The 17,234-nt window shown below is 35.2% G+C and overlaps 1 protein-coding gene across 2 annotated transcripts in view; it reads left to right on the top strand.

Moving 5' to 3' along the window:
• ATG4C (autophagy related 4C cysteine peptidase) overlaps positions 1 to 17,234 on the top strand; it is a 90,158-nt gene that overhangs the window by 31,929 nt on the left and 40,995 nt on the right. The window lies entirely within an intron of this gene.

The following is a 17,234-nucleotide window of genomic DNA, read 5'->3' as shown; positions in this document are numbered from 1 at the left end:
GTACCCATTAAACAATAACTCCTCATTCCTCCCTTCCCTTCAGCCCCTGGCAACCGCCATTCTACTTTTTATGCCTGTGTTTTGGAATATATCTTTTAAAAACCTGTATTTTATGTAACACATAAAATACTGCCATATGGTTTGGGTTTCTTGTGAATTCCTTGAAAATAAAGTTCATACCGTCATACACCATTTGTTATATCCCTCATAATTTTGGACTTACCATATGAGTGCTAAGTAAATATTATTTGAATCAATATCTTAATATTCTTTATCAAGTTCTCTGATGATAATTTTAAAGTATATGATAATAATTTAAAGTATCACGTTAGTTAACATAAAAAATGGTAAGTTTTACAATTCTTAAGGATGCTCCAATTTCTGGAATTATTTACTGTATTTGATGTTTCTGAATTTTCATATATGTTCATCCTTTCTATAATTATCATATATTTTCTTTTAATAATTTATGTCCCCTATTGAGTGCCTACTATGTGTCAAGCATCATGCTAAACTCTTTGGGAAATGTCTTTAATTCTCACAACAAGCCTACAAGGTAGATTTAAGTGTCCCTATCCTATGTGTTTGAAAGCCAGAGTTTAGAGAAGTTAAATAATTTGTCCAAAATCACACAGGTATTAGATGACAGAGTTGAATTTTAAACCAAGACTATGTTTCATTTTAATACTGGCATTCTTTGTACTATATGTCTTTGCTTGGTATTTTGTATGTATGAGTGTGTGTGTTTTGTGTGTGTTTGTGTGTGTGTGAGAGAGAGGAGAGGGGAAGTATGTATGTGACAGTATGTGATTATCAAGGCTTGTATTCATTTTTTGGTTGATCTTTTTTGGTCACATCAGCAATTGTCTAAAGCCTAAATGGTTTGTAATAGTAACAGCTGACATTTATTGAGTATTTATAATATGCCAGACAGGATTTTTAAGTAGTTTACATGTATTAACTCATTGAGTCCTCACAGTATTCTTGAAAGATGAGTAGGAAGTTGATGGATAAAGAAGGCATGCATTTTAGGTAAATAGAATGGCATGATGAAAGCAATAGCACTGAGATGTTAGACAGTATATATAGGAAACAGAAGTGTCCAGTGTAACTATGGTGGGAGAGAATTATGAAAAGGATCAAATTATGGAGGAGCATCTTGAATGCTGTGCTGAAGAGTTAGGTCATTTGTTTACAGGCAGAGGAGAGTATGGGCTTTGGGATGAGACATATGTGGGTTTGAATTTTGGTTCTTTTTGCTGATTAGTTGTTATTTTTGGCAAGTTATGTAATTTCCCTAAGTATTAATGATACCTATTTCGTAGGCGTTTAGTGATATGCCTCGTACATGTAAGCATTCTAAATGATATTATTATTCATGATAAAAGGAATGTGAGAAAAAGTTATTAGAATTCTTTTTAAGGATAGCATTATATATTTTTTGGAAGAAATACTTTGAGCAGTAAATGGATTCTTGGGGGTCCTCAACTCAAGAGATGAAAAGTAAATGATATAGGAGATACAAATGAGACAAATAGAAGACTGTTTTGTTTTGGACTAAGAGTCGGGATACAGGGAAAGACAAGGGTATGGGGCTCGGGAGGGAGAAAGGAGAGCGAGCCAGAAAGATGGTTGGATTCTGCATGTCCACTGAGAAGTTTCCTTGATGTGCTCTGGTCTTCAGTAAAGTCAGGTAAGTTTATGAAATGCTTGGTGTAGGAAAAGTTCTTTTGGAAAGGGGGTGGATTTGGCATCTGGAATGAAAAAGGCATCTCATATCATTGTAGGAGTTAGAAGAGGGAGGGGAGGAACCAAGAGAGTTTAAGCTGTGTAGAATTAACAGAAATCTGGGGGGCTAGCTTGAACTTCTACATGTCACAGAATTTTTGGTTCAAGCAAATTTTCTAAGTTATCAGAGAGATAGGGGGTGGTGTACCCAGCTTCTTAACTACAATGGTTATTATTATCCTAGGTTTTTGAACAACAAAATACCAGAATTCATTTAATTATTTTCAGTGATCATGTATTGAGAACATGCTAGCTAGGACATTGATCTTGCCCAGAATGAGCATATGATAATCATAACTAAATACATGCTTTAGAAAAATAACTGATAGCAATGTAGAAGAACCATTGGAACTCAGTTATCAGGCAAGATAGGATGACTCTGATATAGGGCAGTGGAAATGGAGAGGATTGACTTGAGATATTTTAAGGTAGACACCATAGCATCTGACAAATGATTGGATTTGAGGTCATGAGAGAGAGAAGATAAAGAATACTTAAAGACTACTATCTTGGATTATAGGTAGTGTTAGTAACCAAATGTGATATACTAGAGGAAGCGTGGATTTTGCAGGGACATGTAGTGTTTGAAGTAGGCCGTTCAGAAGTAAACAGTCTGAATGAAGTAGGTGGTTTAGAATTGGTTGGCTAGTTATTTTCAGTTTCATTTGAGGCTAATGAATAAGGTCACATTGATGGAAAGTATAGGTGGAGAATATTCATCTTTAAGGATCTACTGATGAAGAAGAATCAGTGAATGAAATTGAGAAGGAGTAGGCAATATATAGGACAAAACCCATGATAGTATTTTATCATAGAGACTGAAGGAAAGAGATTTTCAGGAGAAAAGTTGGGACAAAGTGCCTAATGCTCAAAAGAGGTTAAGCAGGAAAAAACCTGATTAGAGGCTGTAGGATTTGTCAATGAGAAATTGCTGATGACTTTTGAGAGATCAGTTTCACTGGAGTGGTAAGGATAGAAAAGTAAAAGCAGTAAAATTAACAGCAGCTCACCTGCATTTACTGAGTGTGGCTCTTTGTTATGCATGAAAGCCAAAGTGTATTCTATTTATTTGGCTATATTGGGTCTTCATTGCGATGCACGGGGTTTCTCGAGTTGCGACGAGCAGGGACTACTCTTTGTTGTGGTGTGCGGGCTTCTCATTGCGGTGGCTTCTCTTGTTGTGGTGCACAGGCTTCAGTAGTTGCAGCATGCAGGCTCAGTAGCTGTGGTATGCAGACCCTATCGCACACGGGCTTCAGTAGTTGCAGTGCGTGGGCTCAGTAGTTATGGCACGTGAGCTCTAGGGCACGCGGGTTTCAGTAGTTGTGGCACGACATTGTGGCTCGTGGGCTCTAGAGCACAGGCTCAGTAGTTGTGGCACATGGGCTTAGTTGCTCCGTGGCATGTGGGAACTTCCCAGACCAGGGATTGAACCTGTGTGCCCTGCATTAGCAGATGGATTCTTAACCACTGCGCCACCAGGGAATTCCCCAAAGCATATTCTTTTAAAGATTTATTGGTTATGATATCAGGGTAGAGAAGAACTGCTTTTATAAAACATAAAAACACAGCCTATATAGGAAAATATTGATGTATTTGACCAAATAAAAATTTAAAAATCTGCATCACGAAAGACACCATAAAAAAGTTTAGAAACAAGACAGAGAGAGAAGATATTTGTATATGCTCTCTCATTCTCTTTTTCTCTCTCTCTGTATTGGTATATGTATGTGTGTGTGTGTGTGTGTATGTGTGCGTACATTGAAGATCTATCTGTCCATCTGTTATCTCTTCATCTATATCTTGGACAAAGGATTAGTCTCCAAAATAATACGAAACTACAAAATAATATGAAAAATTCAAAAAAAAATGAGCCAAGGAATGAACACGTGCTTTTAAAGTAGAAACTTGAGTGGCCAAACATAAGAAAATGTTCACCACAGTAATAAAGGGAGTGCAAATTAAAATGAGATACTGTTTCTTAGTTGTCAAATTTGCAAAAATTTTAAAGCTTCATGATATCAAATTTTAGCAAGGTTGTGAAGAAACAGGAACGCAAACACTGCCGATGGGAGGCAACTTGGTACAACCTCTTCATGAATTTGAAAGTACTTAGAAAAATTGATAATATATAAACTTAGTATCTAGCAATTCTACCTTTAAGTATTTACCCCAGAGAAGTTCTCTGTATATGTGTAGAACACTTGTACAAGGATGTTTATTGTAAATTTGTTGAAATAACAAAAAATATTGGAAACAAGTATGTGCTACTAGTGGATTAGATGAATAAGGTTATTCATTCATTCCAAAAGTATTTATTAAGAGCCTGTTACGTGCCAGGCACTGGGGTTACTGCTGAAAGTATTGCAGGCACAGTACTTACACTCAAGGAGCTTACAGTCCAGTAGATGAGAGACATTAAACAAATAATTACAAAATTATTAATTTCATTATGATATTCATGATAAAACAGAAGTATAGGTTCTTATAAACAGAGACCAAATTAGAAAGGATGTGATTGGATCAAATAAGCAGAAAGTCCATTTCAAAATAGCTTAAAAGCAGTAAGGGTATTTATTATCATTCATAAGCGGAAGTCCTGACATAGGAATGGCTCTAGGTTGGTTAATCAGTGCCTGTGTGACATCATCAAGGACCCATGTTCTGTCCATCTTCCTACTCTGCTAATCTCAGCATATTGGTCTTATTTTCACCTACCTCTCCTATAGTAACAAGTGCCTATCTTAGTACCATGATAAGACATATTGCAGATATGGCAGAATCCAGTGGAAGAAGGACTTTTTCTTCTTTGTTTTCTTTATTATGAATATGAATTTTTATTATTTTAATAATTTTATATTATTTAAAATCTTTACATTTTTAAAATTATGAATTACTCATATACAGAGAAGGCAAAAGCCTTGTGTATACACTTTCAAGAATAGTAATGAAATTTTATTAGACAAGAGAAGTACAACATTATGAATAAGTTTTAATCTCCTTGTGCTTCTATCCAACTGTAGTCCTTCCCATGCCAAAAAACTCTACTATCCTAAAGTGGTGGAATTTAGTGTTTCCTATTTTTGACCTTTTTGAAAATGAAAATGAACTATGTTTTGCTTCTGTGCCTTGCTTATGGCTTTTAAGGTTGTGTTTTTAAGATTTGTCTGTGTTCAGGAATAAAGACACAGACCTACTAGAGAATGGACTTGAGGATATGGGGAGGGGGAAGGGTAAGCTGTGACAAAGTGGGAGAGTGGCATGGACATATATACACTACCAAACGTAAAATAGATAGCTAGTGGGAAGCAGCCACATAGCACAGGGAGATCAGCTCGGTGCTTTGTGACCACCTAGAGGGGTGGGATAGGGAGGGAGGGAGGGAGGGAGACACAAGAGGGAAGAGATATGGGAACATATGTATATGTATAACTGATTCACTTTGTTATAAAGCAGAAACTAACACACCATTGTAAAGCAATTATGCTCCAATAAAGATGTAAAAAAAAAAAGATTTGTCCATGTTATGTGTAGGTTCTAGTTTATTTTTACTGCTGTATAATATTCCATTGTATGAATTACCACAAATTATTCATTCTACTATTGTTAGACATTTAGTTTGCTTTGGCTTTGCCTTTTTAAATAGTGTGTAATAGTACATTCTTGTATTTTTGTAGAAATAAGACTGTATTCTCAGAAGCTTTTGAAATACGACTTTTCATGTTTAAAAATATCTACATGCAGAATGAAGGGAATGAATCATTAGCCAGAAGAATATCGTATTTCTGTTCTTATCATCCACTTTATAGATTCTCTTTTCTAATGAGTTAACCCCAAACCACCTTCTTACACCTTTCTAGGAATTTTTTGGTATCCTCAGAGAGGGGGAGGCCCTTGTACTTAAAAGCATACAAATTTTAGTGAGTCAAGTATAATTCTGAAAACAGGATAAATAACACTGAATAAGATCAAATACACATTTGAAAAGAGATTTAAATATACATTTTGAAAATAAGAGGAGTCATAATAATCAAGATAAGGTAAAAGGGAATTAGAATATTTGTTCAGAAAAACAAAGGGATTATGACATGGTGGAAGTCACGTATTAAGGATTTTTTTGTTGTTAATGAAGTTTTAAAACTTTTGAAATATATGACATAAAGGTCTATTGATTATGGGGGGCTAATTTTCTTTATTATTTCTCCTATTGTGGGTATACAAACCCATATTATGTAAAGGTTTATTAATCCTATAATTATGGTATGACTTTGGTGAATTTCTATTTCATAACACTTGTCCTAAGGTTATTGCCCTGTTTTGTCATGACTTTCTTTATAGCTTCAACAGAAATATAATATTCTGTTTATCGCATTTGAAATATTTTAATGCTAACCTTTTCTCTCTGTGTGCCATTATGTACTCACAGCTTTTTAGATTTACTGTGCATTGGTCAGTCTCCACCAGATTTTCTCTTAGGTGGTTCAGGACATGATGGGCCCAGAGACCATTAAGGAAAAACTGTATCTGTGGTTATCTCTAGTATACCAGTTCTGTCTTAGGGACCCAAAGGATTTAACATGAATAACAGAGATAAGGCTCTCTCCTTCCTAATTTTGGGGCTGAGGAGCATCTATAGACAATGATTCTAAGCTATGGACAAAAAAACCCCAAAATAGTGCGTGGAAAAAAGGGGGAAAAAAAGCTTTTTAAGAAGTAGAGAGGGTAGCGCAGAGGCTAGAAAATAATAAAAGTTTTTTCTGCACTGAAACCAGCCCAGGGTGGAGCTTTGCCTAGGGATGTTTTTATAGGACATAAAGGGCATGAAAGTAAGGTATCAAGGGGTCTTCCTTTGCGTGCTCTTGGTTCTTGTACTATCTTTACTATTTTCAGGGATCTTCGTTATTCTACATGTTGCCAAGATTATGCCCAAATGTTGTGGAAATAAGATCCCACAATTTGGAATTTTTTGAAACATGACTTTTGCCATTTAGTAAGAAAGGGTGTGCAGGATGCAATCAATTATTTATAGGTATATTACTTAATTTGGAAAATTTCCAGATCTCGTTCTGTTATTGATTTTTAATTTAATTCCATTGTGGTCAGAGAAAATGTTTTTATGACTTTAATCTCTTTGAAGTTATTGAGACTTGCTTTATGGTCTAAATATGGTATAACTTGGTAAATGTTCTTTGTGTGCTTGAGAAGAATATGTATTGTTACTGGAATGTTCTATAAGGGCAGTTAGGTCAAGTTGGTTGAGTTCAAGTCTTCTCTATTCTTGCTCTGTCCTACTTGTTCTACCAATTTTTATGAGAGGGATATTGACATCTCTGACTATAATTGTGGATTTGTTTATTTCTCCTTGCAATTCTATCAGTTTTTGCTTCTTCAATTTTGAAGCTTTGTTATTGGGTACATTAACATTTAGAGTTGTTATGGTCAGTTAATGAATTGACCCCTTTATAATTATAAAACCCTTCTTTATTCCTGGTGATATTTTTTTGGTCTGAAATCTACTTTGTCTGATATTAAGCTTTCTTTTGCTTAGGGTTATATGGTATATCTTTTTATGTTCTTTTACACTTAATCTATTTTCTTTATATTTAAAGTTTGTTTCCTGTAGGAAGTAAATCGCTGGGTCTTGCTTTTTTATACAATCTGATAATCTCTGCCTTTTAATTAAGTTGTTTAGACTACAGGCAAACCTCGGAGATAGTGTGGGTTTGGTTTCAGACCACTGCAATAAAGCAAATATTTCAATAAAGTAAGTTGCACAAATTTTTTGGTTTCCCAGTACATATCAAAGTTATGTTTATATTGTATTATAGTCTATTAAGTATACAATAGCATTATGTCTAAAAAAATAATATATGTACCTTAATTAAAAAATATTTTATGGCTAAAAAATGCTAATCATCATCTGACAACACAGGGTTACCACAAACCTTCAATTTGTAAAAAATGCAGTATTTGCAAAGCACAATAAAGTGAAGAACAAAAACAAGGTATGCCTGTATTCACATTTTATATGATTATTGATATAGTTAGGTTTGTCTGTTATCTCACTATTTGGTTTCTATTTGTTAAATCTGCTCTTTGTTCCCTTTTCCTCTTTTTCTACCTTCTTTCAGATTGAATATTTTTTGATTTCTATTTTATCTCTTTGTTGGCTGATTAGCTGTAACTTTTTATTGTGTTATTTTACTGGGTTACTTTAAGGTTTTAGGGTATATCTTTAACTTATCACAGTCTACCTTCAATGATATTATACCAGCTCACATATAGTATAAGAACCTTAGAGTAGTGTACTTCACTTCCCTCCTCCTGGTCTTTATGCTACTGGTGTCATACATTTTATTTATTTGTATCTTATACATGCCATAATACATTGTTATTATTTTTGTTTAAACAGTCAATGTCAATTACTTAAGTCAATTACTTAAAGAGATTTAAGTAATAAGAAAAATAATATACTTGCTCATATAGTTACCATTTTTGGTGTTCTTCATTCCTTTGTGTGAATCCATATTTCCATCTGCTAAAATCCATTATTTTCCTGCTTGAAAGACTTATTTTAACATTTCTTATAGTGCAAGGTGTGCGGGTGATATACTCCTTCAGCTTCTGTGTCTCTGAAAAAGGGTTTTGCTTTCATTTTTGAAAGATATTTTTGCTGGGTATAGAATTTTGGGTTGATTATTTTTTTTCTTTCAGTAGCTTTAAAGATGTTGCCCTGCTATCTTTTTGTTTATTTTGTTTCCAGGGAGAAATCTGAGGTCATCCTTATCTTTCTGTGTACATAATGTGGCTTTTTTTTCTTGACTACTTTTAAGATTTTTTTTTATCACTAGTTTGGAACAATTTGATTATGATGTGAAGTATAGTTTTCTTCATGTTTCTTGTGCTTGGGTTTTGTTGAATTTCTTGAATCGGTTGTTTCATAGTTTTCACCAATTTTGAATTTTTTCAGCCATTTTGTCTTCAGATATTTTTTCTGTCTTCCCCTCTCTTCCCTCTCCTTCTGGGTCTCCAATTGAACATATATTAGCATGAATGAAATTGTGCCACATCTCACGGATGTGCTTTTATTTTTTAAAAAAATTCTTTTTCCTCTCTGCGTTTTAATTTGGATAGTTCCTATTGCTGTGTCTTCAAGTTCACTAATCTTTTGATCTTTTCCTCAGCAATGTCTAATCTGCCATAAATCCTAGTCAGTATATTTTTCATCCTGGACATTGTAGTTTATATATCTGAAAGTTCCATTAAAAAAAAATCTTCCTTACTTATCTTCCTTCCTTACTTAATCTTCTACTTATCTTTTTGAACATATGTAATATTGTAATACCTGTTTCAATGTACTTGTTTGCTAATTCTAGCATTTGTGTTAGTTTGGGTTCACTTTTGTTTGGTTGAGTATTCTCATTTTGGCTTGTGTTTTCCTGCCTATTTGCATGCTTGATTGATTGCCAGACGTTGTGTTATTTACCTTGTTGGGAGCTGGATATTTTTTTATTCTGAGTATTGCATTGTGTGAATATGCCACACTTCATCCATTTTACTCTTGGTGGGCATTTGGATAGTTTTCAATTTTTGGCAATCGTTAAGAGCCCTGCTTGAATATTCTAGTACATGTGCTTTGGTGAATGAACATGTGTATGGATTTTCATTCAGTATGTATACCTGGGAATGTAATTGCTGGGTAATAGGGTATTCATATGTTCAGCCTCACTATATACTACCAAATAGTTTTATAAAACAGTTGTGCCAATTTGTATTTCTACCAGGTGTGTATGCAAATTCTGCTTGCTCGCAGCTCACCAGTACTTGGTATTTTTCCATGTTTATTAGAGCCACATTTTATTTTAATTTGCGTTTGTCTAACTTAGGAAATTGAGCATATTTTCATAAATATTTTTCCATTTAAATATGTCTTCTATTAGATTATCTCTCTAGGTTTCCTTAATATATTCTGGATATGAATCCTTTTTTGGATATGTCTATAGGAAATGTTGTCTCCTACTCCGTTACTTTTTCACTCAGTTTGTCTTTTGAAGAGCATAGTTCTTAATTTTAATATAGTCTGGTTAACTTTTTTATCTTCTTAAATGGTTAGTACTTTTTGTGTTCTGCTTAGTAAATCTTTGCTCACTTTAGGACAAGATAGTCTCTCTAGTGTTTTGAAGCTATCATTTCTATGTTTTTTCTCATTTCTATGTTTTTTCTCTCTGGTTGCTTCTAAGATCAGCTCTTTGTCTTTCATGTGGATTTCACTTTATTCTACTCAGAATCATATATTTCTTAAAATCTGAAGAAATTTCAGCCACTTTTAATTATAGTTTTTCTCCATTCTTCTTGTTCTCTCCTTTTGCATCTCTGATAAGTCTTTCTGTTAGATTTTTTTCATGTCTCTGAAATTCTTTTTTTTTTTTTTTTTTTTTTTTGCGGTACGCGGGCCTCTCACCGTTGCAGCCTCTCCCGCCACGGAGCAACAGGCTCCGGACGCGCAGGCCCAGCGGCCATGGCTCACGGGCCCAGCCGCTCTGCGGCATGTGGGATCCTCCCAGACCGGGGCACGAACCTGCGTCCCCTGCATCGGCAGGCGGACCCGCAACCACTGTGCCACCAGGGAAGCCCTGAAATTCTTGTTTTTTATATTTTCTGTTATTTTTTCTCTCTGTGCTGTGTTCTGAGTAATTTCTTTAGTTTTTCTGGTTCCTTGATTATCTTCTGAGGTTTGTATAATTTTCTGTTTAACCTATACCAAATTTCTATTTTCATTTATTATATTTTTCATTTCTAGTAGTTTTATTTGGTTTTCCTGTACATGTGCCTGGTCAATTTTAATTGTTTTCTTTTATTTGTCCACCTTTAGTACCTTCTACTTTTTAAACATATGCATACTTATTTTATCCCATACCTGATAATTACAATAGTTACACTCTTTCAGAATTTATTTCTGCAGTTTGTTGTACTTTTGATTATTTCTCATATTAGCTTGTTTAATTGTGATTTTTTAAAAAAATTATTTATTTTTGGCTGCATTGGGTCTTTGTTGCTGTGCGTGGGTTTCTCTAGTTGTAGTATAATTGTGATTTTTGATTGCGATAAGCACCCTTGGCTGAGCCCTCAATATTGCTAGCAGGTCTCTTCTATTTCCTTTATCAGCTTTCTTTCTCATTCTTTGTAGTGATTCTTTCAGGCATTCTCACTCTTCATAAACGTCTGCTCAGAAGTCTTTTCCATCATAGAAAACAAAAGCAAAGCAAAACAAATATTTATTGTGTATCTACTATGGACTGAACTCTGTGTTAGACGCTGAACATTCAGAGGTCTAGAAGATAAACATATTTCTTCTCCTCTAGAATACTTGAAATCTGGAGGGGGAGCAGATGTAGATAAAAAGCATTCTAGATATAATTAGTTAATACTGTGAAAAGGAAAGTCAGTCAAAAAGTGGAATAGCAGGAGTAGTATTATAGTGGAAAGTCAACAAGACAACAAAGTTCATTTAGTATGAACAGTTTCACAATAATATTTAGAGTAAATATTAAGAGGAGACTAAATCTTAAAAGAATAAGGAATTAATCACTTTGTCAAGATAGGAGATTAGAACTATGTGTTTGGCAAGCCTCAGGATGAACTGTGAGAGTTATGTGTTATTATATCCAATTTCAAACAAATTTAAATGTCTCCAAAGTGGAAATTTTGGACTTACTTGTAGTGCCATATTCAGTTTTCAGATATTTTTATTTTTATTTGGAATTAAATTCAAACTCTTATCTTCAGAGAAATTCATTGATAATAGAGGCTTGCCATGTATTCGGGTTTTTTTTCTTAACATCTTTATTAGAATATAATTGCTTTACAATGTTGTGTTAGTTTCTGCTCTATAGCAAAGGGAATCAGCTATATGTATACATATATCCCCATATCCCCTCCCTCTTGTGCCTCGCTCCTACCTTCCCTATCCCACCCCTCTAGGTGGTCACAAAGTACCAAGCTGATCTCCCTGTGCTATGCAGCTGCTTCCCACTATCTATTTTACATTTGGTAGTGTATATGTGTCAATGCCACTCTCTCACTTCATCCCGGCTTACCCTCTTCATCCGCCATGTCCTCAAGTCCATTCTCTTAGTCTGCGTCTTTATTCCTGTCCTGCCCCTAGGTTCATCCGAACCATTTCTTTAGATTCCATACATATGTGTTAGCATATGGTATTCGTTTTTTTCTTTCTGACTTACTTCACTCTGTATGACACACTTTAGGTCCATCTACCTCACTACAAATAACTCAATTTTGTTTCTTCTTATGGCTGAGTAATATTCCACTGTATATATGTACCACATCTTTTTTTTTTTTTTTTTTGCGGTACTTGGGCCTCTCACTGTTGTGGCCTCTCCCGTTGCGGAGCACAGGCTCCAGACACATAGGCCCAGCGGCCATGGCCCACAGGCCCAGCCGCTCCGCAGCATGCAGGATCCTACTGGACTGGGGCATGAACCCATGTCCCCTGCATCAGCAGGCAGACTCTCAACCACTGCGCCACCAGGGAAGCCCTTTTTTATAATTAAAAAAAATTTTTTTTCACATCTTTATTGGATTATAATTGCTTTACATTGTTGTGTTAGTTTCTGCTGTATAACAAAGTGAATCAGCTATACATATACATATATCCCCATATCTCCTCCCTCTTGCGTCTGCCTCCCACCCTCCCTATCCCACCCCTCTAGGCGGTCACAAAACACCAAGCTGATCTCCTTGTGCTATGTGGTTTCTTCCCACTAGGTATCTGTTTTACATTTGGTAGTATATATATGTCCATGCCACTCTCTCACGTCATCCCAGCTTACCTTTCCCCCTCCCCGTGTCCTCAAGTCCATTTTCAACGTCTGCGTCTTTATTCCTGTCTGCCCCAGGTTCTTCATAACCTTTTTTTTTTTTTTTTTAGATTCCATATATATGTGTTAGCATATGGTATTTGTTTTTCTCTTTCTCTTTCTGACTAACTTCACTCTGTATGACACACTCTAGGTCCATCCACCTCACTACAAAAAACTCAATTTAGTTTCCTTTTATGGCTGAGTAATATTCCATTGTATCTATGTGCCACATCTCCTTTATCCATTCATCTGTTGATGGACACTTAGGTTGCTTCCATGTCCTGGCTATTGTAAATAGAGCTGCAGTGAACACTGTGGTACATGACTCTTTTTGAGTTATGGTTTTCTCAGGGTATATTCCCAGTAGTGGGATTGCTGGGTCAAAGGGAAGTTCTATTTTAGTTTTTTAAGGAAACTCCATACTGTTCTCCATAGTGGCTGTATCAATTTACATTCCCACCAACAGTTTAGGAGGGTTCCCTTTTCTCCACACCCTCTCCAGCATTTATTGTTTATAGATTTTTTTGATGATGGGCATTCTGACTGGTGTGAGGTGATACCACATAGTGGTTTTGATTTGCATTTCTCTAATGATTAGTGATGTTGAGCATCCTTTCATGTGTCTGTTGGCAATCTGTATATCTTCTTTGGAGAAATGTCTGTTTAGGTCTTCTGCCCATTTTTGGATTGGGTTGTTTGTTTTTTTGATATTGAGCTGTATGAACTGCTTGTAAATTTTGGAGATTAATCCTTTGTCTTTTGCTTCATTTGCAAATATTTTCTCCCATTCTGAGGGTGGTCTTTTCGTCTTGTTTATGGTTTCCTTTGCTGTGCAAAAGCTTTTAAGTTTCATTAGGTCCCATTTGTTTATTATTGTTTTTACTTACATTTCTCTAGGAGGTGGATCAAAAAGGATCTTGCTGTGATTTATGTCATAGAGTGTTCTGCCTATGTTTTCCTCTAAGAGCTTGATAGTGTCTGGCCTTACATTTAGGTCTTTAATCCATTTTGAGTTTATTTTTGTGTATGGTGTTAGGGAGTGTTCTAATTTAATTATTTTACATGTAGCTGTCCAGTTTTCCCAGCACCACTTATTGAAGAGGCTGTCTTTTCTCCATTGTATACTTTTGCCTCCTTTATCAAAGATAAGGTGACCATATGTGCGTGTGTCTATCTATGGGCTTTCTATCCTGTTCCATTGATCTATATATCTGTTTTTGTGCCAGTACCATATTAACTTGATTACTGTAGCTTTGTAGTATAGTCTGAAGTCCTGGAGTCTGATTCCTCCAGCTCCATTTTTCTTTCTCAAGATTGCTTTGGCTATTCGGAGTCTTTGTGTTTCCATACAAATTGTATAACTTTTTGTTCTAGTTCTGTGAAAAATGCCATTGGCAGTTTGATAGGGATTGCACTGAATCTGTAGATTGCTTTGGGTAGTATAGGCTTTTTCACAATGTTGACTCTTCCAATCCCAGAACAAGGTATATCTCTCCATCTGTTTGTATCATCTTTAATTTCTTTCATCAGTGTCTTATAGTTTCCTGCATACAGGTCTTTTGTCTTCTTAGGTTTATTCCTAGGTATTTTATTCTTTTTGCTGCAATGGTAACTGGAAGTGTTTCCTTAATTTCTGTTTCAGATTTTTCATCATTACTGTATAGGAATGCAAGAGATTTCTGTGCATTAATTTTGTATCCTGCAATTTTACCAAATTCATTGATTAGCTCTAGTAGTTTTCTGATAGCATATTTAGGGTTCTCTATGTATAGTATCATGTCATCTGCCAACAGTGACAGTTTTACTTCTTCTTTTCTGATTTGGATTCCATTTATTTCTTTTTCTTCTCTGATTGCTGTGCCTAAGACTTATAAAACTATGTTGAATAATAGCAGTGAGAATGGGCAACCCTGTCTTCTTCCTGATCTAAGAGGAAATGCTTTCAGTTTTTCACCATTGAGAACGATGTTGGCTGTGGGTTTGTCACATATGGCCTTTATTATGTTGAGGTAGTTTCCTTCTATGCCCACTTTCTGGAGAGTTTTAATCATAAATGGGTGTTGAATTTTTTCAAAAGCTTTTTCTGTATCTATTGAGATGATCACATGGTTTTTATCCTTCAATTTGTTAATATGGTGTATCACATTGATTGATTTGCATATATTGAAGAATTCTTGCATTCCTGGGATAAACCCCACTTGATTATGGTGTATGATCCTTTTAATGTGCTGTTGGGTTCTGTTTGCTGGAGTTTTGTTGAAGATTTTTGCATCTATATTCATCATTGATATTGGCCTGTAGTTTTCTTTTTTTGTGACATCTTTGGTTTTGGTATCAGGGTGATGGTGGCATTGTAGAATGAATTTGGGAGTGTTCCTCCCTCTGCTATATTTTAGAAGAGCTTGAGAGGGATAGGTGTTAGCTCTTCTTTAAGTGCTTGATAGATTTCACCTGTGAAGCTATCTGATCCTGGGCTTTTGTTTGTTGGAACATTTTTAATCACAGTTTCAATTTCAGTGCTTGTGATTGGTCTGTTTATATTTTCTATTTCTTCCTGGTTCAGTCTGGGAAGGTTGTGCTTTTCTAAGAATTTGTCCATTTCTTCCAGGTTGTCCATTTTATTGGCATGTAGTTGCTTGTAGTAATCTCTCCTGATCCTTTGTGTTTCTGCAGTGTCAATTGTTACTTCTCCTTTTTCATTTCTAATTGGATTGATTTGAGTCTTCTCACTTTTTTCTTGATGAGTCTGGCTAATGGTTTATCAATTTTGTTTATCTTCTCAAAGAACCAGGTTTTAGTTTCATTGATCTTTGCTATTTTTTCCTTCATTTGTTTTCACTTATTTCTGATCTGATCTTTATAATTCCTTTCCTTCTGCTAACTTTGGGGTTTTTTTGTTCTTTTTTCTCTAATTGCTTTAGGTGTAAGGTTAGGTTGTTTATTTGAGATGTTTCTTGTTTCTTAAGGTAGAATTGTATTGCTATAAACTTCGCTCTTAAAACTGCTTTTGCTGTATCCCATAGGTTTTGGGTCGTCGTGTTTTCATTGTCATTTGTTTCTAGGTACTTTTTGATTTTCTCTTTGATTTCTTCAGTGATCTCTTGGTTATTAAGTAGTGTATTGTTTAGTCTCCATGTGTTTGTATATTTTACAGATTTTTTTCCTGTAATTGATATCTAGTCTCAGTGTTGTGGTTGGAAAAGATACTTGATATGATTTCAATTTTCTTAAATTTACCAAGGCTTGATTTGTGACTCAAGATATGATCTATCTTGGAGAATGTTCCATGAGCACTTGAGAAGAAAGTGTATTCTGTTGTTTTTGGATGGAATGTTCTATAAATATCAATTAAGTCCATCCTGTTTAATGTATCATTTAAAGCTGTGTTCCCTTATTTATTTTCATTTTGGATGATCTGTCCATTGGTGAAAGTGGGGTGTTAAAGTCCCCTACTGTGATTGTGTTACTGTCAATTTCCTCTTTTATGGCTCTTAACAGTTGCCTTATGTACTGAGGTGCTCCTATGTTGGGTGCATAAATATTTACAATTGTTATATCTTCTTCTTGGACTGATCCCTTGATCATTATGTAGTGTCCTTCTTTGTCTCTTGTAATAGTCTTTATTTTAAAGTCTATTTTGTCTGATATGAGAATTGCTACTCCAGCTTTCTTTTGATTTCCATTTGCATAGAATATCTTTTTATGTCTCCTTACTTTCAGTCTGCATGTGTCCCTGGGTCTGAAGTGGGTCTCTTGTAGACAGCATATATATTGGTCTTGTTTTTGTATCTGTTCAGTCAGTCTGTGTCTTTTGGTTGGAGCATTTAGTCCATTTACATTTAAGGTACATTTACATTTACGTTTATTGATATGTATATTCCTGTTACCATTTTCTTAATTGTTTTCAGTTTGTTTTTGTAAGTCTTTTCCTTCTCTTGTGTTTCCTGCCCAGAGAAGTTCCTTTACCGTTTGTTGTCAAGCTGGTTTGGTGGTGCTGAATTCTCTTAGCTTTTGCTTGTCTGTAAAGGTTGTAATTGCTCCATCGAATCTGAATGAGATCTTTGCGGGGTAGAGTAATCTTGGTTGTAGGTTTTTCCCTTTCATCACTTTAAATATGTCCTGCCACTCCCTTCTGCTTGCAGAGTTTCTGGTGAAATATCAGCTGTTAACCATATGTGGATTCCCTTGTATGTTATTTGTTGCTTTTTCCTTGCTGCTTTTAATAGTTTTTCTTTGTATTTAGTTTTTGATAGTTTGATTAATATATGTCTTGCTGTGTTTTTCCTTGTATTTATCCTGTATGGGACTCTCTGTGCTTCCTGGACTTGGTTGCCTATTTCCATTCCCATGCTAGGGAAGTTTTCAACTATAATCTCTTCAAATATTTTCTCAGACCCTTTCTTTTTGTCTTCTTCTTCTGAGAGCCCTATAATTCAAGTGTTGGTGTATTTAATGTTGTCCCAAGAGTCTCTGAGACTGTCCTCAATTCTTTTCATTTGTTTTTCTTTATTCTGCTCTGTGGCAGTTATTTCCATTATTTTATCTTCCAGGTCACTTATCTGTTCT

Source organism: Lagenorhynchus albirostris, chromosome 2, assembly GCF_949774975.1.
Source record: "Lagenorhynchus albirostris chromosome 2, mLagAlb1.1, whole genome shotgun sequence".
Lineage (NCBI taxonomy): Eukaryota > Metazoa > Chordata > Mammalia > Artiodactyla > Delphinidae > Lagenorhynchus > Lagenorhynchus albirostris.
Note: the sequence above shows the minus strand (reverse complement) of the source record. Positions and strands in the feature narration are given on the sequence as shown.